At 48.2% G+C, this 24,370-nt stretch overlaps 1 protein-coding gene across 3 annotated transcripts in view; it reads left to right on the plus strand.

Moving 5' to 3' along the window:
* The first annotated feature begins 7,393 nt into the window (after window positions 1-7,393).
* The window catches only part of POMGNT2 (protein O-linked mannose N-acetylglucosaminyltransferase 2 (beta 1,4-)), a 67,629-nt gene continuing 50,652 nt past the window's right edge, over window positions 7,394-24,370 (plus strand). Inside the window, exons 1-2 of one of the 3 annotated variants that reach the window (XM_019984928.2) lie at window positions 7,663-7,950; window positions 23,939-24,125. The gene's annotated coding sequence lies outside the window, so the exon portion shown is untranslated. Of the gene's footprint in view, window positions 7,951-23,938; window positions 24,126-24,370 lie in introns of all 3 variants that reach the window. The other 2 variants (XR_011562956.1, XM_019984927.2) reach the window with 2 other exon arrangements.

Here is a 24,370-nt window from a genome sequence, read left to right on the forward strand (position 1 = left end):
ATGATTGTATAGGGTGTGGGGAGACTAGTTTGCTCAGTTAGGCATTTCCCAGGTATGTGTACTGAAAGCACTGTTTTTTCTATGCAAAGGCATTTGCTGTGCCTTGCTTCTCTCTCACATTCAGAGTAAAATCTTCTGGAAGCCTGGATGGGCAGGATAATTAGGTAACAGTCACTGGCAGGAGCAAAAGGAAAAGGGCAGTGTTGGGGGAGAGAAGACGAAAGAATGGGATGATGCTGAATTTGGCAATTTTACATCTTCTTCCAAAACTGAAAGTTTATTAAAGGCAATCATTTGAGCTTCAGTTTCAGGAAGGTACTAGAATACACAGAAGAACTATACAAAAAAGATCTTCATGACCTATATAAGCACAATGGTGTGATCACTCACCTAGAGCTAGACATCTTGGAATGTGAAGTCAACTGGGCCTTAGGAAGCATCACTACGAACAAAGCTAGTGGAGGTGATGGAATTCCAGCTGAGCTATTTCAAATCCTGAAAGATGATGCTGTGAAAGTATGCACTCAATATGCCAGCAAATTTGGAAAACTCAGCAGTGGCCACAGGACTGGAAAAGGTCAGTTTTCATTCCAATCCCTAAGAAAGGCAATGCCAAAGAATGTTCAAACTACCGCACAATTGCACTCATCTCACACGCTAGCAAAGCAATGCTCAAAATTCTCCAAGCCAGGCTTCAACAGTATGTGAACCGTGAACTTCCAGATGTTCAAGCTGGATTTAGAAAAGGCAGAGGAACCAGAGATCAAATTGCTAATATCCGCTGGGTCATCAAAAAAGCAAGAACTCCAGAAAAAACATCTACTTTTGCCTTATTGACTATGCCAAAGCCTTTGACCGTGTGGATCACAACAAACTGTGGAAAATTCTTCAAGAGATAGGAATACCAGACCACCTGACCTGCCTCCTGAGAAATCTGTATGCTGGTCAAGAAGCAACAGTTAGAACCAGACATGGAACAACAGACTGGTTCCAAACATGAAAAGGAGTGCGTCAAGGCTGTATATTGTCACCCTGCTTATTTAACTTATATGCAGACTAAATCATGCGAAATGCTGGGCTGGATGAAGTACAAGCTGGAGTCAAGATTGCTGGAAGAAATATCAATAACCTCAGATATGCAGATGACACCACCCTTATGGCAGAAAGTGAAGAAGAACCAAAGAGCCTCTTGATGAAAGTGAAAGAGGAGAGTGAAAAAGTTGGCTTAAAACTTAACATTCAGAAAACAAAGATCATGGCATCCAGTCCCATCACTTCATGGCAAATAGATGGGGAAACAATGGAAACAGTAAGAGACTATTTTTGGGGCTCCAAAATCACTGCAGGTGGTGACTGCAGCCATGAAATTAAAAGACGCTTGCTCCTGGAAGAAAAGCTATGACCAGCCTAGTGAAGTGAAGTGAAATTGCTCAGTCGTGTCCGACTCTTTGAGACCCCATGGACTGTAGCCTGCAGGCTTCTCCGTCCGTGGGATTTTCCAGGCAAGAGTACTGGAGTGGATTGCCATTTCCTTTTCCAACCTAGACAGCATATTAAAAAGCAGAAACATTACTTTGTCAACAAGGGTCCATCTAGTCAAGGCTATTGTTTTTCCAGTAGTCATGTATGGATGTGAGAGCTGGAATATAAGAAAGCTGAATGCCATAGAATTGATGCTTTTGAACTGTGGTGTTGGAGGAAGACTCTTGAGAGTCCCCTGGACTGCAATGAGATCCAACCAGTCCATCCTAAAGGAAATCGGTCCTGAATATTCCTTGGAAGGACTGATGTTGAAGCTGATACTCCAATACTTTGGCCACCTGATGCGAAGAACCGACTCATTAGAAAAGACCCTGATGCTGGGAAAGATTGAAGGTAGGAGGAGAAGGGGGTGACAGAATGAGATGGTTGAATGGCATCATTGACTCAATGGACATGAGTTTGAGTAGGCTCCAGGAATTGGTGAGGGACAGGGAAGCCTGGCATGCTGCAGTCCACGGGGTCACAAAGAGTCAGACACGACTGAGCGACTGAACTCAACTGAACTGTGTTTTTTATAGTTATCTTTTTCCCTCGGGAGCATTTAATTATCTCTACAAGTCAGTATACAGCAGGGGAGACTCACAAAAGCCCTGATTATTTGTTGTTGTTCAGTCGCCAAGTCGTGTCCGACGCTTCACAACCCCATGGACTGCAGCATGCCAGGCTTCCCTGTCCCTCACCATCTCCCAGAGTTTGCCCAAGTTCATGTCCATTGATTATACCCCCTGCTTATCTGCGGGGAGTGCTCTCTGTGGGAGGAGAAGTGGAATGTCCCCTCAGCAAACAGGCTTGGTGAGCCCAAATATTAACAAAACGATGTAACATGTCATCAGTGAACTGGGCAGATATAACCTTGAATTAAAAACATACACCGGAGAAGGTTTACAACAATTCTGTTTTCTGAAAAGTAATGATTAAATTTCTAAAAGCATATTTTTCAAGCCCTCAAAAACCTTACTCTGTGGCCTTAGCCAGAGAAATCAGCCTGGGACTAACGACTGAGTAGAAGGGCTCTCATTCTCCGCCTCTCCTCTTAATCCAGCTCTCCCGGGCCTGCCCTGGTCTCGTTTTCTGATCTGGGCACAGATTCCATTGAGATTATTTGGCTTCCTGTTTCACCATTTGGTCTGAGCCTGCAGATTCTTTTTAAAGATTGTAATACCGCAGATGCATGGGTTTAAAACTGAGTACAGTAGAAGGACATGGCAACACATTCCAGTATTCTTGCCTGGAGAATCCCATGGACAGAGGAGCCCGATGGGCTACAGTTTAAGATCGCGAAGAGTCTGATACAACTGAAGTGACTGAGCACGCATGCACAGTAGAAGTATAGAGGTTGCTAGAGTTTCTCTCTTAATTTAACAAACGCATTAAAGAAAACAAACTTTTATTTTAGGGGATCATCCTGAATTAGGACAGTAGATGGAAAGTTGCAAGGGAATGAGGGGGAGGATAAACATGGCAGGAATTTACATGACTTGGCGGTGAGGAGGGAGATGGGGAAAGTGTTGTCGAGGTTTCCAGGCCCGAGAGGGCGTGGAGAGGCCTGAATGGAGTCACACTAACTGGCTTCATCCCCTGTCTCCACCTGGCCCTGGGTGGAGCATGGCCCTAGGCAAAGTGTTTAATGACTCTCAGCCTTTCCCATCTATAAATTGGGGACATACATAATCTACTGCATAGGGTTGTGGTGAGGATTAAATGAGATCATTTCCATCTAAAGCCAAGCACAGACTAGGTACTGAACAGATGGTACCTCTTGTTATATAGTAGCCAGTCTCCAGGAAGGTCTTAAAGCAACCTTGTTGCTCAGTATCCACACCCCTCCCTGGTCTCTTTCCACGTTGAATCAGCATCAACCTGCATGACCAATACACGCAGATGGGACAGCACGTTGAGGGCTCTGAGACCAGGTCATGAGAGGCGTTCTTTGTCTCGGTCTCTTCTCAGCCTCTGCCTCAGTCTCTTATACCAGTTGCTCTGGGGAACTGCCTCGCCACAGGGTCACTCAAGAGGCTCGTGCAGAAGAAAAACTTTCCAGCCATATGAACCAGCCCTTTTGGAAGCAGATCCTCCAGTCTCACACAGCTTTCAGCTGACTGCAGTCTCAGCCAACATCCGATTGCAACTTTATGAGAGACCCTGAGGCAGAACCAATCAGCAAAGTCACTTCTAGATTCTAGACTCAAAAAACTATGAGATACAATAAATGATTATTGTTGCTTTAAGCCAGTGCATTTTGGGGAGATTTTTTATGCAGGATTAGACAACTAAAATAGGAGGATATTGACTCAGTGGTTAAGAATCCGCCTGCCAATACAGGAGATGTTCGTTCAATCCCTGGGTTGGGAAGATCCCCTGGAGAAGGAAATAGCAACCCACTCCAGTATTCTTGCTGGAAACTCCCATGAACAGGGAAGCCTGGCAGGCTACAGTCCATGGTGTCACAAAGAGTCGGACATGACTTAATGACTAAACAACAACAAACAACCAGTAAACAAAGCACTTTTTTTTTGGTGCTCCACACCAGACTAGTTTTAAAAACATGGCTGGCTTGTAAAATGAAACATCATCCTTGTCTGCAAACTTGGTCCTAGGAGACCCACAGGCCATGTCCTTTGTGATCTTATCCAGAAAAGTCTGCCTTGGACAGAACCCAGTCCCTCTCCACCTTCAGTAATGGGCTGCTCGCCTGGGCTGCTCGGTGCCTCCTTCCATCGGCAGACCATCCCTGGCTTTCTTGTTGAGAACCATAAATTCAACCTATGAGCTTTTTAAAAACTAAAACAATGTAAACTTTAAACTACATGTTCATTCCAGGAGTGTGTGTGTGTGGGTGTGGGTGTGTGTATATATATATATATATATATAAAATGAACAAGATGAAAATAAAAATTACCTTTAGTCTCACCACACAGGTCATGGGCTGATATCCTTCTGGACTGTTTTGCACAATATACTCTTTTTAAAAAGAGGTCACTTTGACTGTTTTGGTACTTTTAAAAATTAAATACAATATAATAGTTTTCATTCCGATCCCTAAGAAAGGCATTGCCAAAGAATGCTCAAACTACGGCACAATTGTACTCATCTCACACGCTAGCAAAGTAATGCTCAAAATTCTCCAAGCCAGGCTTCAGCAATACGTGAACCGTGAACTTCCAGATGTTCAAGCTGGTTTTAGAATAGGCAGAGGAACCAGAGATCAAATTGCCAACATCCGCTGGATCATGGAAAAAGCAAGAGAGTTCCAGAAAAACATCTATTTCTGCTTTATTGACTATGCCAAAGCCTTTGACTGTGTGGATCACAATAAACTGTGGAATATTCTGAAAGAGATGGGAATACCAGACCACATGACCTGCCTCTTGAGAAACCTGTATGCAGGTCAAGAAGCAACAGTTAGAACTAGACATGGAACAACAGACTGGTTCCAAATAGGAAAAGGAGTACATCAAGGCTGTATGTTGTCACCCTGCTTATTTAACTTGTATCCAGAGTACATCATGAGAAATGCTGGGCTGGAGGACCCACAAGCTGGAATCAAGACTGCTGGGAGAAATATCAATAACCTCAGATATGCAGATGACACCACCCTTATGGCAGAAAGTGAAGAAGAACTTCATCAAGGTCTCTTGATGAAAGTGAAAGAGGAAAAAAAAAAAGTTGGCTTAAAGCTCAACGTTCAGAAAACTAAGATCATGGCGTCCGGTCCCATCACTTCATGGCAAACAGATGGGGAAACAGTGGAAACAGTGAGAGACTTTATTTTGGGGAGCTCCAAAATCACTGCAGATGGTGACTGCAGCCATGAAATTAAAAGATGCTTACTTCTTGGAAGGAAAGTTATGACCAACCTAGACAGCATATTAAAAGGCAGAGACATTACTTTGTCAACAAAGGTCCGTCTAGTCAAGGCTATGGTTTTTCCAGTAGTCATGTATGGATGTAAGAGCTGGACTATAAAGAAAGCTGAGCGCTGAAGAATTGATGCTTTTGAACTGTGGTGTTGGGGAAGACTCTTGAGAGTCCCTTGGACTACAAGGAGATCCAACCAGTCCATCCTAAAGGTGATCAGTCCTGTGTGTTCATTGGAAGGACTGATGTTGAAGCTGAAACTCCAATACTTTGGCCCCCTGATGTGATGAGCTGACTCATTTGAAAAGACCCTGATGCTGGGAAAGATTGAGGGTGGGAGGAGAAGGGGACGACAGAGGATGAGATGGTTGGATGGCATTACTGACTCAATGGACATGAGTTTGGGTAGGCTTTGGGAGTTGGTGATGGACAGGGAGGCCTGGCGTGCTGCAGTTCATGGGGTTGCAAAGAGTCGGACACGACTGAGGGACTGAACTGAATATGAAATATCTTCCAAGCATTAAGTGAATATTATTTTGAAACTGTCTTTTAATGATTTCTTAAATGGTCCATGATGTTTTTTAATCTGTCCTGCACAGCTGAGGACCTAAGTAATGTCCGTGGTTTGTTTTTTGTTTCTTTTTAAAAAACTTTTTTGCTGCAGCCAGCACTTCAGGTAGGGATTGAAACTGGTTGATGCAGTTTGAGAAAAAGAAACTAGAGACAGAATTAAAGTTTTAAAGATGGGACCGGGGAACTCAAGACCTCTTGGGTCAAGAGCCCTGTTCCTCAGAGCCACATCACTTTTATTTAGTGTCTTGGCAAGCAGAAAGTGTCTATTGTGTTATGATGAAGTCGGCCTCCTGTGTCCCCAGTCGTGTCTCCCATTTTATTGGTTACTGTAAACTATCTTTGTTATTTTCTTGTACAAGGGCTATCACCTAGCTGAAGGTCATAGACCCACATGTGCCTTGGGAAAACATCTTAGTGTGTGCACAAGCAGTGTTCTGAACTTGCGCTGACCCGGTGTTCCAAGGTGCACACTATATTTTTCCTTAGCTTAGCAGGGCATGACAACCCCAACTGATCAACCCGATGTACTTTTATTTGGGTTATGCTGTATTGCTATATTTTGCTTTTATTCTTTTCCCATGGTGATTTTCTCATGGCTTAGCCAGAGCAACAGGTGGTTGACTATTAACCCTTGCACTGTTCAATTTTGAAATATTTACAGATTCATTCCCCCAATGGCTACATTTTACATAATTATAGTACACTATCCAAACCAGGTTTTGACATTAGTATAAAGTTGTGTATAGTTTATGTCATTTTATCACATGTGAAGGTTTGTTTAATCACTACCTCAGCCAGTCATCGGTAAACGTCATATGCAGCAGCCATCAAAGTGGGGAATGGTTGTCCTTAAGGAGCAGGTCTGTGGGATGGGAGAGAGTAGGGATGGGGGATTGGAGCAGAGGGATGGTGCTTTTTTAAGTCCCCTGCAGTGTGTGTGCATGCTGTGTCCAAATCTTTGCGACTCCATGGACTATAGCCCGCCAGGCTCCTCTGTCCATGGGATTCTCTAGGCAAGAATACTGAAATGGGTTGCCATGCCCTTCTCCAGGGGATTTTCCTGACCCAGGGATCGAATCTACGTCTCTTATGTCTCCTGAATTGGCAGGCGGGTTCTTTAACTAATGCTGGGAAAGACTGAAGACAGGAGGAGAAGGGGAGAACAGAGGATCAGATGGTTGGCTGTCATCACCGACTGGATGGACATGAGTTTGAGCAGACTCCGGGAGTTGGTGATGGACAGGGAAGTCCGTGGGGTCACAAAGAGTCGGACACGACTGTGCGACTGAACTGAACTGAACACCTGAGAACCGCGCCCCACCCCCCCAGTATTATATATATTTCTAAAGGCACGTGAAAGTAGTATTTTGATTTGATAAATGACAATTGCTTGTCGGTTTAAACTTGCATTTAAGTTTATTATCGGGCCTCCCATAATTGTATAAACTTAACACCAAGCGACCTGGAGAAGGAAATGGCAGCCCACTCCTGTATTCTTGCCTGGAGAACCTCATGGACAGAGGAGCATAGAGGATCCATGGGGTCACAAACAGTCGGGCACGACTTAACCACCGAAAAACACGAAGCGCAACGTCACTTCTTCAGGAGCAAACTACAACTCCCAGGATCCCCCGGGTCGAAGGGGCCGGCAACCATCGGACGCAAACTGCAATTCCCAGAATTCCGCGAGCTTAGGAAGAGGTCTGGCCACCGGCTGAGGCGGTGGAACCGGCGAGCCTGCGCACGTGCACAGCTGACGCGAGGGGCTCGCCAGCTGGGCAGGCGCACATGGGCACCTGCGAGGCGAGCGGCGGTGACGGACCAGACTACGCGGAGGAGCCTGCGCTCCCTTCCTGGGCCTCCACGGCTCGGAGCAGGCGGCTGGGGCAGCGGCGGGCACGGGTTCGGCCAAAGCCATCTCCGCGGAGGGCCGGCCTGGAAGCTTCAGCCCCGTGGAGCGCGGGCTGTAGGGTGCAGGTGAAGTGCGCGCGCTCGCGGAGGGCAAGGGTTCCGCGACACGGCTGGGTTTGGAATTGAAGGAGCGGTCCTGCGACCTCCCCGCTGGAGAGGAGCGGAGGGGGATTTGCAGCTGGGAGGAGTGATGTGTGTTGGGGCCGAAGGAGGCGCGGGAGATGGCGAGGGTGAGGGGAGGTGGACCCTCGAAGTCCAGGTACCGCGGGCCCCGGCGTGTCAGCTACAGACCTTAGCCCGGGCTGGCACCAGCAGCCGGTTCCCACGCCCTTCTGCTTGGGAGATGGTGCGCATGAGGCGCGGGTGGCGGGGAGCCAGGCGAGAAGCACGGAGGGGGCCTGGCCCTCCCAAGCTCCCTGTGAAGGCAGTACCGGGACAGCCCGTAAGTGACCCCTGGGCTCCTTGGGGGCTCAGTACGGTGCCCACTGTGTGTCTGGTGATGACAGCCTGGCATCGCCTGCTTGACAATGCTGGGATGGCCTCAGAAGTAGGGACACAGTGGGCTTCTGTCCCCAACATGTGTGTAGGAGCCTGTCTCCTGATGAATATCCTCTGCTAAGGTCAAGGACCCTCAGGCCAGAGTCCTGCCAGGTGGTGGGCAGCTAGGGTTGGCTTTCTTTATGCCAACCAAGTCTCAGAACCTACTTTTGGGGGAATCGAGAATGGCATGGGAATGGTTATCGGGTGAACTATCTCATAGGATTTGGTGGCTCAGAGCACAGATAGAATAGGGTTCCTTTACCAAATATGTTCTGCTACATGTACAGGGCATTCAAGTCTTGGCTCTCACTGACTAAGTGTGAGCCCTTGAGCAAGTCACTTATCCTCTCTGAACCTCTTATTTCTGTGCAAGACGGGGTTGCTGTGAGGATTAAATAAAATAATGCTGTACAAGTTGGAAGCCCAGTGTCTGGTGCCCAGTGACCGTGCAGCAAATATTAGCATTTGTGGTCGCTAACAAACAGAAAATTTAAGAGGTGAGATTGGAACCGAGGTCTGTATCACTGGAATTAGCTGCCCACTCTGACTCTCATGGGTCTTGGAGATCTTTTCTCCAACTCATCCTTGCACATTACAATGAGAAATCTGAGTCCCACTTGCCAGCGGAGCCAGGAAGGAGCACAGGGGAGTCCTCTCTTCCCCAGAGATGGGCAGAGCATCAGATCCTGAGTCTTGGGCCCTGGGAGGGTGAGGAGAAGCAGAATGGGGATCCTCAGCAAAGGAGGTTGGGGTGCTGGCGACTGCAAGTGCAGTTCCCCCGCACTGCAGCTGTGTGTGTGTCCTGGTGGCCTCCATGTGGCAAGTGTCAGAGCATTTTTCAAACTGACCTTCTGGTTGGCAAGTTCTTGCTCTGAGCCTTGCTTTAGAAAATACTTAGCAATAACATAGGCTTCTAGTGAATACTGAGCTAACCAGAAAATTAAATTATCAAATGTTCCAGTCCCCGAATATCCTTGTTATTCTCAATGGGTTGTCAGTGGATACGCTTCCCCCAGGCCTGTCTATCACCTAGTAGATTTTTTAATTGGATAAAATCTCGAACATGAAAGGCAGAGCCCAAAAATGTCATCTTAGGCTTTGAAACCAAACTTGGGTTTGAATCCCAGTCTCACCACTTGATAGCTGTGGGACACTGGACAGTTCCCTGAATAATTCTGAGCATACATCCTCAAACGTGGAATGAGATTGGTTAATACCTGTTACAGATTTGTAATAGGAAACAAATGAGATAATTCTTGTCAGGCACTTAGCGGTGTTCCTGGCCTGGAGTCAGTGCCAGTGAATGGAAGTTATGGCATTATTATGGTTAATAATAATTATATAAAAATAATTGTCAGGCACTGTGCTTTGCCTGAGTTCTCTTTGGATTCACAAAACCACCCTGTGAATTCAGTATAATTGTTTGTTAGGAAGTGGAGGCTTGCAGGGTTTAAGAATTGGCCCAGGCGGACACAGAAGGACAAATAGCTACATGATACCACTTAAAGGATGAATGTAGAATAGTCAGACGTATAGAAGCAGAGTGTGGAATGGTGGTTGCCAGGGATTGTAGGGAGGGAAAATGAGATGGTATCAGTGAAAGGGTGTAAAGTTTCAGATAGACAAGATGGCCGAGTTCTGAGAGCCCTGCTGCCCAGCATACAGCTGTAAGCCTACAGTTCACAATACTCTACTATATGTTTCAGATTTTGCTTTGAGGGCAGAGCTTACGTTAAGTGTTCTTATCACAAAAATGAGTAAATAAAGGGACAGAGGAAACTTTCGGAGGTGATGCATAGGTTATGGCATAAATTATGGTGATGATTTCCTGGGTATCTACTTATCACCACCCTTAGCGTGTTGTATATGTTAATTATGTACACCTTTTCGTGTGGTGAAAAAGTTTAAAAGAAGAATTGGTGTACGATGATGCAGCTGCTGAGTGTCAGGAGCAGAGCTCACATCCTGGCATCTCACTGCAGAACTGGAGCCCTTTACTTCCCCTCCCCTGCTGGTTGGGGTCTTCACGCTTCTGGAAGCCCGCCTGTGACCTGGGGCAGCCTCCAGTGTTACAGCAGGTAGCCTCGGCCGCTTGGAGAAGAGGCAGGAGCCTGCAGCCTGGCCGAGGGTGCTTCCCCTCCGTGTCTGAGGTTGACCAAGGCTGGAGGGTGAAGCATTAGCAAGAAGCAGCCAAAGGCCCTGTGGGCCCTAGAGGCTCTCATCATGGACCACAGGGCCAGGGAAGGGCATAATCTGGGTGACACCTGGAGGCCTGGTTTGGAGAAGAAGTGATCTTGTCTGGAAGCTGGGAAGAGTCCCGGAGGCATGTGCTTCTTCTGGGCCTGACCTCTGCTCTGGGGAGGGGGTTCGCCTGCGAGCTGTGGGTTTGAGGAACGCCAGCCCCCCTGCCTTCTCTTGGCCGCTTGTGAGAGCTCCCACTGCCCCCAAGACCTTTTATAATATAAAGAGTTGGAACAAATAATTTCTAAGGCCTCTTATAGCTCTAAAAAATGTTGGTTTTGTCATTCTAAACATGTGGGTTAACCCTGTCAGCACAGCACCAGTGTGGGTGGGGTAATTGTCACCCCACTGTGCACCCCACACCTCCCTCTGGGTGAGAGAATGAGCACAGCTCCCTGAGCTGCTTGCCTGGAAGGGTGGGGAATGGTTACACACAAGAAGCCTTGGGTTGCTAAGTTACAGTTGAGGGCCTATGGGTCTTTGTTTCCAGAGCTGTCCACAGCTGCTCTGCCCTTCCTTGCATGAGGAGAACTCACAGCTCTGAGGTCTTTCCTGCTTTTCCATCACCGACTGTGCCTGTGAGTCTGAATTACTGCGAACCCCGGAGTCAGGCACAGGCTTGAATTCTGGTGCTTCTGCTTGAGCTGCGGGACCTAGAGGAAAGTACTTAACCCCACTAAGCTCTAGTTTTTCATATTAAAAGAAAATAGAGATAACACGAGTACTTGCATTAGAGGGCTTGTGCATTGAGGCTTAAGTGGAAGTGGGCAGAGAACGGGCTTAGGACAGTGACTGGCACATAGTAGGTGCAATGAGGTAAGATGGTGGCAGCATTAACCTCTACCCCCTGTCCAGAGGCCAGTATCCTCTTCCTGACATGTCGAACAGCTGTCAGTCCTTCCATGTTTTATTTATTTATTTGGCTGTAGCAGGTCTTCTTTGCAGTGTGCAAACTCCTTAGTTTTAGGAGTTAGGCTTGTGGGATCTAGTTCCCTGACCAGGGATTGAACTCGGGCCCTCTGCATTGGGAGTGCAGAGCCTTAGCCACTGGACCAGCAGGGAAGTCCCAGTCTTTCCATGTTGTTTGGCTTCCCAGGTCCTTACCTGCATACTCAGGACCCAGGGTCTGTCAGGAAGCCACACCTTTCACTCTGCCATTGGTGACTACCATCAGTAGTCTTTTTTTTTTTTAACTTTTAAAAAATTAATTAATTTTATTTTTGTCTGCACTAGGACTTCATTGCTCTGTGCAGGCTTCCTCTGATTGTGGCGAGCAGGGGCTACTCTTCGTTGTGGCTTCTAATCGTGATGTCTTCTCTTGTCATGAGGCTTCAGTAGCTGCGGCACGTGGGCTCAGTACTTGCAGTTCAAAGGCCCTAGAGCACAGCCTCAGTTGTTGAGGTGCATGGGCGTAGTTGCTCCATGGCATGTGGGATCTTCCTGGACCAGGGATCAAACCCCTGACCCTTGCATTGGCAGGCAGATGGGAAGTCTCATCAGTACAGTCTTAATGCTAAGAGTTGTCTCTTTTCTCCACTTTGAAAAGCAGAACGGAGGGCCCTTTCCTGCCTGGGCAGTGGGTACTCAGCCCTGGGCTAGGCTTCAGGGAGGGGTTGGGGACCAGGTCTGCTGTACTGCCACCATCACTGTTGTTCCCAGTACAGACCTTTGGGTGCGGTTGTTTTAGACACACCCAGTGACAAGGAACACCCTGGGCACCTTCAGTAGTGGGGGTTTGTGGCAGGATCAAGGCACATCCTGGGGGCCTTTAGGAGTTATCAGGGTTAGGCTGGGTCCCAGAGCTTCCAAGAGGAGGGACAGTGGCCACTGTTAGGAGCCAGAGAAGCAGTCCGGCCTTGCTCCCTTCAGGAGTCCATTTCTCAGGAGACTGACCGACCTCCCTGCAGGCCTGCAGGTGTGGGCATCTGATACCAGCACCACCCGCTGATCTGACTTCTCGGGCATCTCCACCGGTGGCTGCCTTAGGCCCAGTCTCCACTCTCTCATCCATTTAGCTGTGGCCTAGAGAACTGGGCTGGTTTTGTTTTGTTTTGCCACTCAGCATTATAAGGGATGTGGCTTGTGTGGGAAGGTGTGAGCTGGGGAAACTTTTCTCAAAGTGGAATACGGCTGCTTAGAATATGGCAGCCTTTCAGGCTGCCCCAGGAACATAGGCTGCCCCAGGAACATCATTTTCGCAGAGGCTGGGGAGAGGATTTACTAGCCTTTGTGACGGGGAGGGCTGTCCTTGGTGGTTTACCCTGGGCTGGACAGAAATGCCCTGCTGGGTATTTAGAAGCGGGGAACTGCAGAATTGTGGAGTGTTACAGAGATCTTAGAGGACTTCCTGAAATTGAGTTCACACTAGAGTCACCTGAAAGCTTTATTAAAAACACGGGTTCCTGGGTTCCCTCAGGGATGCTGGTTTAGCAGGTCTGGAGGGGCCCCAGATTCTGCATTTCTCACATCCCAGGTGCTGCTAAAACTGCTGTGGGGGACCCTGTGTCCACCTCACAGGTTGACCTTGATTTTCCAGGCCACTTCCTGGCAGGGCAGGGGCTCACTACAGTCGCTGATTCCTCCGTGTTAGAACAGCTCTAAGCCTTAGAGAAGTCCTCTTCCTGTCTCCCACACTGAAATCCCCCCATGACTTCCTTCTGCAGGCCTTGCTTCAGGGCCCTGCTGGCCCTCGCAGCCATGCTAGGGGCAGAGTGGCAGCCGGGAACTCCGTGTCCATTCTTCAGCCCGGGGCCTGGGCTGCATGTGTCAGCAGCGTGCGTGTGCCCACTCTGTTAGAGAGGGGTGCAGCCCCCCCGGAGCAGCCTCACTCTTGCTGCTCTGCCCCTCAGTGTTTGAAGAATGCCCAAGGTCCAGGGGCTTCCTTTCCCCGAGGAAGAGGGCCCTACTCCTTGCATCCTACACAGAGTGGGGTTTCTGGATCTTTCCTGATCTTGGCTGCCCCACTGGGAGATTCCCAGAAGTACTTGTATAGAGTAGTTTCATATGAACAATTAGGCACATAGACTCTGATTCCTGCTAGAGGTGCATATTTAGAGTCTAATCATGAAGAAACACCAAACAAGTCCAAATTGAGGAATACACCAGAAAATATCTGACTCTGTTAAAAACTGCTGAGGCCATGAAAGTCTGAGAGGCTGCCCAGATTAGGGGAGACGAGTGAGACATGCTGCCTGGCCGCCAGGCTTCACCTTGGCTTGGATTCTGGGCCACAGAGTGGAGACCACAAATTACTAATGGTATTGTATCAATATTAATTCCCAATTTTGTGTGATACGAGAGAATGTTTTCATTCTTAGGAGACAGATGATGAAGTGGTAGGGACTAAAGGGGCAAGATGTCTCTGGCTTATTTTTAAAAGGTTCGGAAAAAGAGAAAATGGTACAATGAATGTGTCAGATTAGCAGTTGGTCGTAAGGCTAAGGATGTAGGAGAGTTCTTTGTACTATACACACAGTTTTGTTTTGTTTTTTCCTAAGTCTGGGATTATTTCCAGATAAAAAGAAGGAAAACAGGTAACAGAGATGACATTGTAGCCAGCCCGCCTTCATTAGTCTCATTGCTGTTTCCTGCGTGACCTTGGGCAGGTCTCAGTGGGCTTCGGTCCTACCATCTGTAAAATGAAGATCATCACGTGAAGTGGAGAACCCAGCACCTCATGATTGGCCAGTAGATGTTGGCTCTGATGTGGTGGTGGTGGTGGTGGTAATGATGGGAGGAAGGAGATGAGGGTGACATCTTGGTGATGAGGCCAAAGGAAAACCCTCGCTGAGGCCTCTCGCCTCCTTGTCACTCACTCATGCTGGGCTCTAGGCTCCCCGAGCGTTTGGCAGGGACTGCTATGACCTTGGCATTGCCTGGCTCCCCCACTGCAGGGGCCTCACAGGTGATCACTTGAGCCCAGGGGGCTCCACTGGTGAAACGCACGTCTCCTGACGCTGCCCACTCTGTGCCTGTCTGTAATGCACTGCCCTTTCAGCTGCATGTGGCTTTGGGCCTGCATGTCACAGCCCTGGGATGGGAGAGGAGCCCATAGCTGGGTGACCTCATGGCTTGCTTGGTGGGCAGATGTGAGACCTGGGCACAGCGGTGTCTGTTGTGGACAGAGGTTTGCCATAGTCATTGCCAGCAGGGACGTGTGGACACCTAACGGGCAGTCATCTTAACCCCCATGACCACAAAAACACCTCCAAAACCTTGCTCAAACCATCCCCCCGCCACACCACCACACTTACAGGTCGCTTCCGTGGATAGCCTCGGGTGGAACTGGGACCATTTCCTGTCACGCACACTTCTCCCTTCTTCTGGGCGAGTGTTTTATGCTTCTTGTCGTGAGTGGCCTTCTGACCCTCTTGATGCAATCAGTCGTGCAGGCGTGTTCTGAGCATCACAGCAGCCACTCACTCGATTCTCTCTTCCTGTTTCATCCCTGTTTGTGACCACACTGGTGCCTAGGAGTGCTTTTCTGTTACGCCAAAAGGGCCAACACAGGGGGCTCTAACTTGCAAGTGACCCATGGGTGTGAAGCAAAAGCCAGATGGTGTCACAGCAAGTTGTGCGAGCAAGGGTTTCTGTGTTGGTGGTAGGCGGGACTCAGCTCCACCTGTTCAGCTGTCCCGCCTGTGCTGAGTGCCTTGGAGTCTTGGCTGTCCTCAGCAAAGCTTGCCTGTGCCCATCGTGCCAGAGTAACACAGACTGGAATTCTCTTGCTCCACCCACAGCCCCACCAGTCCATCCTGGGAGTTCCATCCGGTTTTGTTAAAAAGAAGGAAGGGTCACTGTGTTTACCTGTTGATAGAGGACGAACGTCTGCATCTTCGCCTTTCTTTGCTCTTTGTACTAAACTGAGGAGTTATTATCCATGTTAAGTTTTTGGTCTAAGCATGTGAACTTGTAACTAAATGTTAAAGATGCCTGATCACTTAAATATTAGGTTTTACAAGGAGTACTCAGAGGCTGCCAACATTTGGCCAAAATGGAAACGCTTCTGGGGGAAACCCTGAGGCCATCAGTGTTTGTTCAGGCTTGTCAGGAGCACTGATGGAGATCTAAGTTTGGGCCCCACGTAAACATGACGTGAGGAGTAGCAGTTCCATGTTCTGCTTCTGGTAACCATAACCAGGAGGGGGGAGGAGCAGGGAGAGATCATTCTGAGGGCGTTTGAGTTATTGGAGCTTGTGCGCTGTTCGCTAACTGGCGACGCGTGAGACGCATTGGTGCAGGACAGGAAGCTTCCATCATTCAGCACCAGTGATTCAGGCTGCGTTTAGCGTAAAAGCATATTTTTCAATAATTAACAAGAACTCTCTGATTTTTCAGTTGGGGGTATGAACAACCTGTTCAAGTAAAATTGTTGTACTATTAATAGAAAACCTTCTTTAGACACTGTCGCCAGCCCTTGTCTTGGCCTGGCCCTGCCAGTCTTCTGAGCCTGGGTCTGGTGGGTGCTGGCAGTCCTAGCCTCCCAGCCCTGCTCCTGGGGGCATGACCAGTGACCAGCTGGTCCTGGCAGTTGGGAACCCGGTAGAGCTGGCCAGGTCAGCAGCAGAGGGCTTCATTTAAGACCAGAGCTCACATCCTTGGGCCATTACACCAGCAACAAGGCCAGCAGCCGCAGTCCTTGGGCCTGCCTGTCATCTTCACTCAAGTGGAATAGTGGCCACAAGTTACAGACTAAGACATTTCCCATTTTAAATGGATTTCTGGCTTCTCTGGGAAACCAGAAAAGTAGTATTACAGACTGAATTGTGTCCTTGGAAATTCATAATCAAAGCCCTGGCCCCCAGTATGACTGTATTTAGAGACAGGACCTTTAAGGAGGTAATTAAGGTTAACTTCATGGGAAATAGATGAGGAAACAGTGTCAGACTTTATTTTTTTGGGCTCCAAAATCACTGCAGATGGTGACTGCAGCCATGAAATTAAAAGACGCTTACTCCTTGGAAGGAAAGTTATGACCACTTAGCATATTGAAAAGCAGAGACATTACTTTGCCAACAAAGGTCTGTCTAGTCAAGGCTATGGTTTTTCCAGTGGTCATGTACAGATGTGAGAGTTGGACTGTGAAAAAAGCTGAGCACCGAAGAATTGATGCTTTTGAACTGTGGTTGGAGAAGACTCTTGAGAGTCCCTTGGACTGCAAGGAGATCCAACCAGTCCATTCTAAAGGAGATCAGCCCTGGGTGTTCTTTGGAGGGAATGATGCTAAAGCTGAAACCCCAGTACTTTGGCCACCTCATGCGAAGAGTTGACTCATTGGAAAAGATTCTGATGCTGGGAGGGATTGGGGGCAGGAGGAGAAGGGACGACAGAGGATGAGATGGCTGGATGGCATCACTGACTCGATGGACGTGAGTTTGAATGAACTCCAGGAGTTGGTGATGGACAGGGAGGCCTGGCATGCTGTGATTCATGGGGTCGCAAAGAGTCGGACACGACTGAGTGACTGAACTGAGCTGAACTGAAGGTCATAAGGGCTTCCCTGGTAGGTCAGATGGTAAAGAATCCGCCTGCAACGTGTGTGACCCAGGTTTGATCCTTGGGTCGGGAAGATCCCCTGGAGAAGGAAATGGGAACCCATTCCAGTGTTCTTGCCTGAAGGATTCCGTGGGCAGAGGAGCCTGGTCATAAGGCTGGGGCCCTAATCTAATAGGACTGGTGTCCCAGTAACAAGGAGAGAGACCAGAGACCTCTGTCCCCTCGGTGCACACAAGGAGGTCACCTGAGGACACAGTGAGAAGGTAGCCATCTGCAAGCCCCAGAGAGAGGCCTTAGGAGAAACCAGACATGTGGACACCTTGTTCTGGGACTTCCAGCCTCCAGAACTGTGTGAAAAGAAATGTCTGCAGTACTTGGTTATGGCAGCCAGAGCAGACTAATACCAATAGGTGCCGCCAGGGCACTGTACTGCCAGGCCCTCGTCAACTTGAACTTTCTTCTGGGTGTTTGGTCTCTGGGGCACACTGCCCAGAGACCGTTGGTTCTTGGCCTCAGTAAGCATGTGAATTTGTACCCTCTGCTCAAGGCCTGGAATTCCTGGGGCTCTTACTCCTTATCAGATGCCAGGGCCCTTGTGAACGGCTTTTCTGTGCCTGTGTCTGGAGCCTGGCAGGGCCCCCGGGAGTGGAGCCGGCACTCAGGGCTGGGTGGGCAGCCTCGGCTGGGTTCCCCCATAGTCAGGACCCTCCAGGTCTTACTGTGTTTGCAGGTGTGGTGGCAGCATCAGCACCTTCCTCCGGTGCTTCCTGGAATAGGTGGGATCCTGGAAAGGTGGAATCCCACTGTCTGTAAGAATCTGACCATCCATTTCTGGTCCAGGAGCTGAGGGAAGCAGTTTGGGGGTTGGGGGGTGAATTGGTGGTTTCTTCTGTCTGCTTCAGTTTCTAGAGGGCTATTTTAAGCATGTTTTAAATCTCATTTCTTTTTTACTCCCTTTCTTTTGAAAAGTATTTTTTTTTTTTTTTTTTTAGTTTGAATCCATTCTTCAATGGCAAGCCACTCCAGTACTCTTGCCTAGAAAATCCCATGGATGGAGGAGCCTGGTAGGCTGCAGTCCATGTGGTCACTACGAGTCGGACGCGACTGAGCGACTTCACTTTCACTTTTCACTTTCACACAATGGAGAAGGCAGTGGCAACCCACTCCAGTGTTCTTGCCTGGAGAATCCCAGAGACGGCAGAGCCTGGTGGGCTGCCGTCTATGGGGTCGCACAGAGTCGGACACGACTGAAGCGACTTAGCAGCAGCATTGATTGACTAGTCAGCAAAATTAAAGAAAAAAATTAGATAAACATCTTACATCTACCAGACCTGATATATTTTTGGTGAAAATATTCTAACACTAAAAATATACCATTGAAAACATTCTTGCTCCATATCAGTCTTCGTCCTGGCTGAGCCACTAAGCTCTTTGTGCCGCATACCTGCTGGGTCCTAAATGCACTCCCAAGGGAGAGGAGGCCCCCCACCAGCGCTGCCTGCGGAGAGGAGCGCAGCGGCCAATGTCCAGCCTGCTCGGACTGTGCCATACAGGTAGTTACGTCCCCACATCTAACTGAGCCTGTCATCAGGTGAATGAAGGAAGGAGTCTAAGGACCTATGTGATGAGTGATTCAAGGGCACAGCTTTCCACCACGGCCCTGCCTCCAGGCCTCAGGAGGGGTTTCCTCTGGGGATCTTCTCAGCACGTGCGTCCTTGCTGGAAGATGAGTGCTCTGGGCAAGGGCCCTGTAAGCCTTGAGGCCTTGTTCTGTCTTCGCTGTCCTCCCCTGCCTTCTCCCCTTGCCCCTCACCTCTTCTCAGAGAGGGTCCGGTGCTCCAGGCTTTTTGTGGGACAGAGTGACTTGACAGGTAACTTGAGACAAGAGTGGTCTGCTCATAAGTGACAGGCTCTTTCCCTCCTGGACCCCCCGCCTAGACAGGTATGCTGAAGACATCACCATCCAAGCTGTGGATTTGTTGTGTTGTTCAGTCGCTAAGTCATGCAACTCTTTGCAACCCCATGGACTGCAGCACTTCAAGCCTCCCTGTTCCTCACTGTCTTCTGGAGTTTGCCCAAGTTCATGTCCATTGACTCGGTGATGCTATGCACCTATCTCAGGCTCTGCCACTCTCTTCTCCTTTTGCCTTCAGTTTTTCCCGGCATGAGGTCTTTTCCAGTAAGTAGGCTGTTCACATCAGGTGGCCAAAGTATTGCAGCTGCAGCTTGAGCCCTTCAAGTGCCAGTGAGTATTCGGGGTTGATTTCCATTAGGATTGACTGGTTTGATCTCCTTGCAGTCCAGGGGACTCTCAAGAGTCTTCTTCAGCACACCTTAAAAGTCCAAGAAAGACTGTCTCTTCCATGCAAGTTTATTTCCAAACAACTCAGCTCTGTAGTCAGCCCTCTCCCCCACAGTCAGAGAAGGTGTCTCGGAGGCCAACTCAGGCCTCTTTTATTTGCCTCTGTAACAGGACTCCATGGGGGAGGCCACAGGGACCCCGCCCTCCTCTTCCAGCAGCCTGTACAGTCCGGAAAAGCTGTATCTCCTCAGCCAGTAGACAGGACTGGGGAGAACCGTGGCTTCTTTAGAATCAGGGATCTGGTTAATGTCCCCTTTGCCTCCATCTGTTATCTTTTGAAAACATTTCTGAGGGTTTTGCCTGATCCTTCTGTTTTGGCATTTGCAGGCTGCTGCTGTGCAGCTGAGAGTGGACAGACACAGGGGAGCCTGGGGAACAGACTGGGAGGACTTTATAATGAGCAGTGACTGCCCTAGTTCTTGTTGGCATTCTCACTACCACGCTTCGGCTATTTCACAGCAGGGAAAAATGCAAGGGCGGCCCTCCATCTGTCTCCACAGGAGCAAAATGCAATAGTATTCTGTGTTAATTAACATTCCCCAGAAGCAGATCCTGAGACATGGATTCAAGTGCAAGTAGATTATTTGCACTCGATCGCAGCATACATGAACAGGGAAGGGGAGAAGAGAGACAGGGCAGGGAAGAAGGCCAGTTCCCACTGCGGGCAACTCTGTAATCCACTTCATCTGTTAGGGAACTCCGGGAGCCCGTGGAGAGTATGGCTCAGGGCCGTCTCATCTGGGCAGGACGGGACTGGGGGCTTTACGCGACTGACCCCATCAGGTGTTGGTGCAAGCCCCCTGGCCTGTGATTGGAAAAATGGTAAAACTTAGGCAGTCTGATGCTCAGGGCTCCATGCTTTATCCACCGCACTACTTATCAGAAAATGTCCTGTCCATTCCCAGCAAACCTTCCCTCCTGTTTTCCCTCTTGGAAGGGTCTCCCACGGAGAGCCTGACGTGTCCACGAGAGGTCCACATAGGCCAGTCTGTATGTGTCCTGCCTTCGGTCAGTACCATTGTGGGCAGGGCCTGAGGGTGGGTGGAGGACTTAGTATCTGATGAGAAACAGTCCTTCCCACTCCCCAAGCTCCAGGGTGGTCTCTGCCTGGCTGCCTTTTAGCCCCACAAGGCCCCATGTTTGCTGGTTCCCATAAGCTTTGTCCCAAGGCCCCCAGCCTCAATGACTTGACTGGGATTGGCTGCGGCACACATAGCCCCCTGATCCTCCTTCCTGCCCGTGGCCCCTTCCCCACATCCCCACCTGCTGCCAAGCCTGCCTTGCACCGCAGGGGAGGGCCAGGTAGCAGAATGCTCACAAGAGATGCTGTGAGTACTTGGGGGCCAAGCTGCCTGCTCAGCTTGGAGGTGCTCTTACTTTCCTCATTTCCTGGGAGTCTTGCTCTCTGATATTCCCTGGGCGTGTCTGTTTTGGCTTTAGCTGCTGCTGGAAGCCATCCTTGTCTGCGATCAGAGCAAAACATGCATCAGCTTCTGCTACACCCATCTGCCTCCCGTCTCACCAGACAGCTTTATTTTTTGAGTATTAATTTATTACTCATCCACTTTCCAGTATTCTGTCATTTTGTAATAGTGATTTTATTTTATTCTGTATGGTTTCGTTTTAAACTTTTTCTATGCAAAATGTCAGACAAACTCAAAAGAGAATCAAAAAGAGACCCCATCATCATCTTTAACTATCAGTATCTGTGTCTCACCTGTCTCCATGCCTTTTTTGCTGGAGTATTTTAGAACAAACCACATACTTGTTGTTTTACATATAAATACTTATGCTCTCTTATTTGTGGGCTACGCTGATAGCTCCATTGGTAAAGAATCCACCTGCAACGCAGGAGACCCCAGTTTGATTCCTGGATTGGGAAGATCCGCTGGAGAAGGGATAGGCTAACTCCTCTAGTATTCTTGGGCTTCCCTTGTGGCTCAACTGATAAAGAATCAGCCTGCAATGCTGGAGACTTGGTTCAGTCCCTGGGTTGGGAAGACCCCCAGAAGAAGGGAAAGGCTACCCACTCCAGTATTCTGGCCTGGAGAATCCCATGGACTGTATAGTCCACAGGGTCACAAAGAGTTGGACACAACTGAGTGACTTTCAGCTCACTTCTCTTGTGTCTTATCTAATTTTTAATAGCTTTTTATTTTGAAATAGTTTGAGACTTACAGAAAAGTTACAAAAGAACACCTCACTCAGCTTCCCCTGATGTTAACATCTTACACAGCCACTGTGTAATTATCAAAACTAGGAAATGAACACAGCTCTGATACTAACCCATGAACCTTACTCAAATTCTGCCAGTTGTCCTATTAATGTCCTTTTTCTGGCCCAGGATCCCACATGGCATTTAGCTGTTGTGTCTCCTTACTCTCGTCCAATCTGGGACCTCCTCAGTCTTCCCCTCTCTTTTATGATTTTTAACTCTTGCAGAGGTCCTGATCAAGTATTTTGTAGAATATCTTTCAATTTGGGTTTTATGTTTTCTTTGTTAACTAATCTTAACAGTTAACTAATATTAACTAATCTTAATATTAACTAAAATTAACTTAATATTGATTAAAATTAACAGACCATCTTCAGAGCCAGAACTGGAACTAGAGCCAAGTTTTTCCCATTTAGAAATATAAGTTGAAGTTATGTTATTTTGGGCAGGAAGGCTCCAGAAATGAGGTACCCTCCTCAGCACATTATATTAAGGGGTACATGGTGTCAGTATTGTTATTATTGGTGACGTTAATGGTGATTATTGGTTCAAACGATGTCTGCCAAGCTTCTCTGCTGTAAAATTTCTATTTTTACTTTTGTAATTAATATGTATCTCATAGGGAGATACTTAGAGACTGTGCAGATTTCCTGTTTCTCACCATACTTTCACCCACTAATTTTAGCAGCCATCAGTGAATCTTGCCTGAAACAGTTATCGCTATGATGTTTGCCAGCTGGTGATGTTCTGTTTCCATTATTGTTTCTACATTTATTAATTGGCATTCTACTGTAAGATTTGGGTCTTCTCCCCTATTTATTCAATTATCTATTCATATCAATGTTGACTCATGGGTATTTATCTTATTCTATGGGTTATATAATCCATTACTATTGCTTTTTAACTTTGTTACTCAAATTGTCCCAGATTCAGACATTGGGAGCTCCTTCAGTTTGGATCCTGTGTCTTTTGGATATGTTCCCATCATTTTTTTGAGAACTTCCTTACATTCTGGCACTATAAGATATTCTAAGCTCATCTTGTAATTTTCCTTTCCCGGCCCTGGAAGCAGTTATTTCTCCAGGAGCCCTGGTTCCTTGTAGTGAAGGATGCTGTTTAGAAATCAAAATCCGAGTGCTGAGTGTGCTCATTGCTGCTGCGGTGTCATTGCGCTCAGCCGCCCTCCCCCCTGGCCAGAGCCAGGAGTCCCATGTGTATGGAAAGGTGCGTGCGTCCCAGCTGTCCTTCCTGCTGGAGTTGCCACCTGTCAGTCAGTCATGACTCTCTTTTCAGTTCTCTGGCCCAGGTCTGAGCTGAGGTTCTCAGGGGGGTCTCACCAACCCCCAGTGAGATACCTTGCCTTCCCTGCCTTTGCATTATCTTCTTAAACTCTTCTTGTCCTTGCCTTTACTTCCTCAGTCCTTTTCCTCTCCCCATCCCAAGGATGAGTTGTCTGTCTGTCCTCTTAGCTTCTTTCTGACTCCTGGTTTCTCCTCTTACCTCCTAGAGAGATGTCAGAACTCCAGCTGCAGTCATGTTACACTGGATACATAGGTTTTCTCTCTCGAGAAGCCTTGGTAGTAAAATCTCTCCCTCTCTCTCTCTGTTTCTCCCTCTCCCTCTCTCTCTCTCTCTATATATATATATCCTTACCACAGTGGTGGTAAGGATAGTGGCAGGGCCATGGGACACTGGTCAGAAATTGTCAAGAATCAGCAACTTAACATAGTTCAACCTAATAGCAAAGTAGTCCTTAGCTGGTGAGGCTGGGTGGGGGATTTCTAGATGGGGACACATATATTTGGAAAAGTATATGCAACATTATTATTTTACATATCCAGATACAGATATAAAATACTAATTTCAGAAAAAGAAGTTGAACTTCCCTGGCAATCCAGAAGTTAACGATTCCACACTTCTACTGCAGAAGGCACAGGTTAGATAGAGCTGCATGCTGCATGACATGGCCAAAAAGTAAAAAAAAAAAAAAAAATTTAAGGAGGCAGAAGTTGATGAAACCTGTTGTCTTGGGGAGCAGATATTATAGAAGAGTCTTGTGTGTGAGAGATTCTTGGTGGAAGGGCTTGCTGCACTTTACGGATCCATTTGAGGCATGAAAGAGGTTTTCTTTATTATTAGTGGGTACATGGCTTTGAAAAGCCTGAGAAACACTGATGCTGAAGCAGATTTCTCGGCTGCAGGGTTTCTGGGCTCTTAGAGGCCCTGCCCTGGCGATAAACAGGGCTGACTGAAGACGCGGTCAGAAGCCAGCTAAGCAGGTGCCCTGTTCTCACCCATGGCTGGTGTCACGTGTCACCCATCCTGTTTCCATGAGGACTGAACAGTCCCATTCTTTGGCTGTCTGAACAGTCCTGGGCCTCAGAGCAGGTATGATACCCTTCCCAGTAGCGGGGGAAAATGGGAGAAAATGCCCACGGCCCAGCCAGGCCTCCCTGTAGGCAAGAGTATGTGGGACAGGAAGTTTAACCCTTTGGAGATGTTGCCTCCGCATACAGAACCCTTGTCAGTGGTGAGACTCCGACACAGTTCTCTTACTGGGCCAGTGAGGGGACGAGTTTCTACCCATCTTTTCATAAAAATCAGCAGGCGTGATTTCCAAATAGGAAATCCCT

Source organism: Bos indicus, chromosome 22 (genome assembly GCF_029378745.1).
Source record: "Bos indicus isolate NIAB-ARS_2022 breed Sahiwal x Tharparkar chromosome 22, NIAB-ARS_B.indTharparkar_mat_pri_1.0, whole genome shotgun sequence".
NCBI classification, from domain to species: Eukaryota; Metazoa; Chordata; class Mammalia; order Artiodactyla; family Bovidae; genus Bos; species Bos indicus.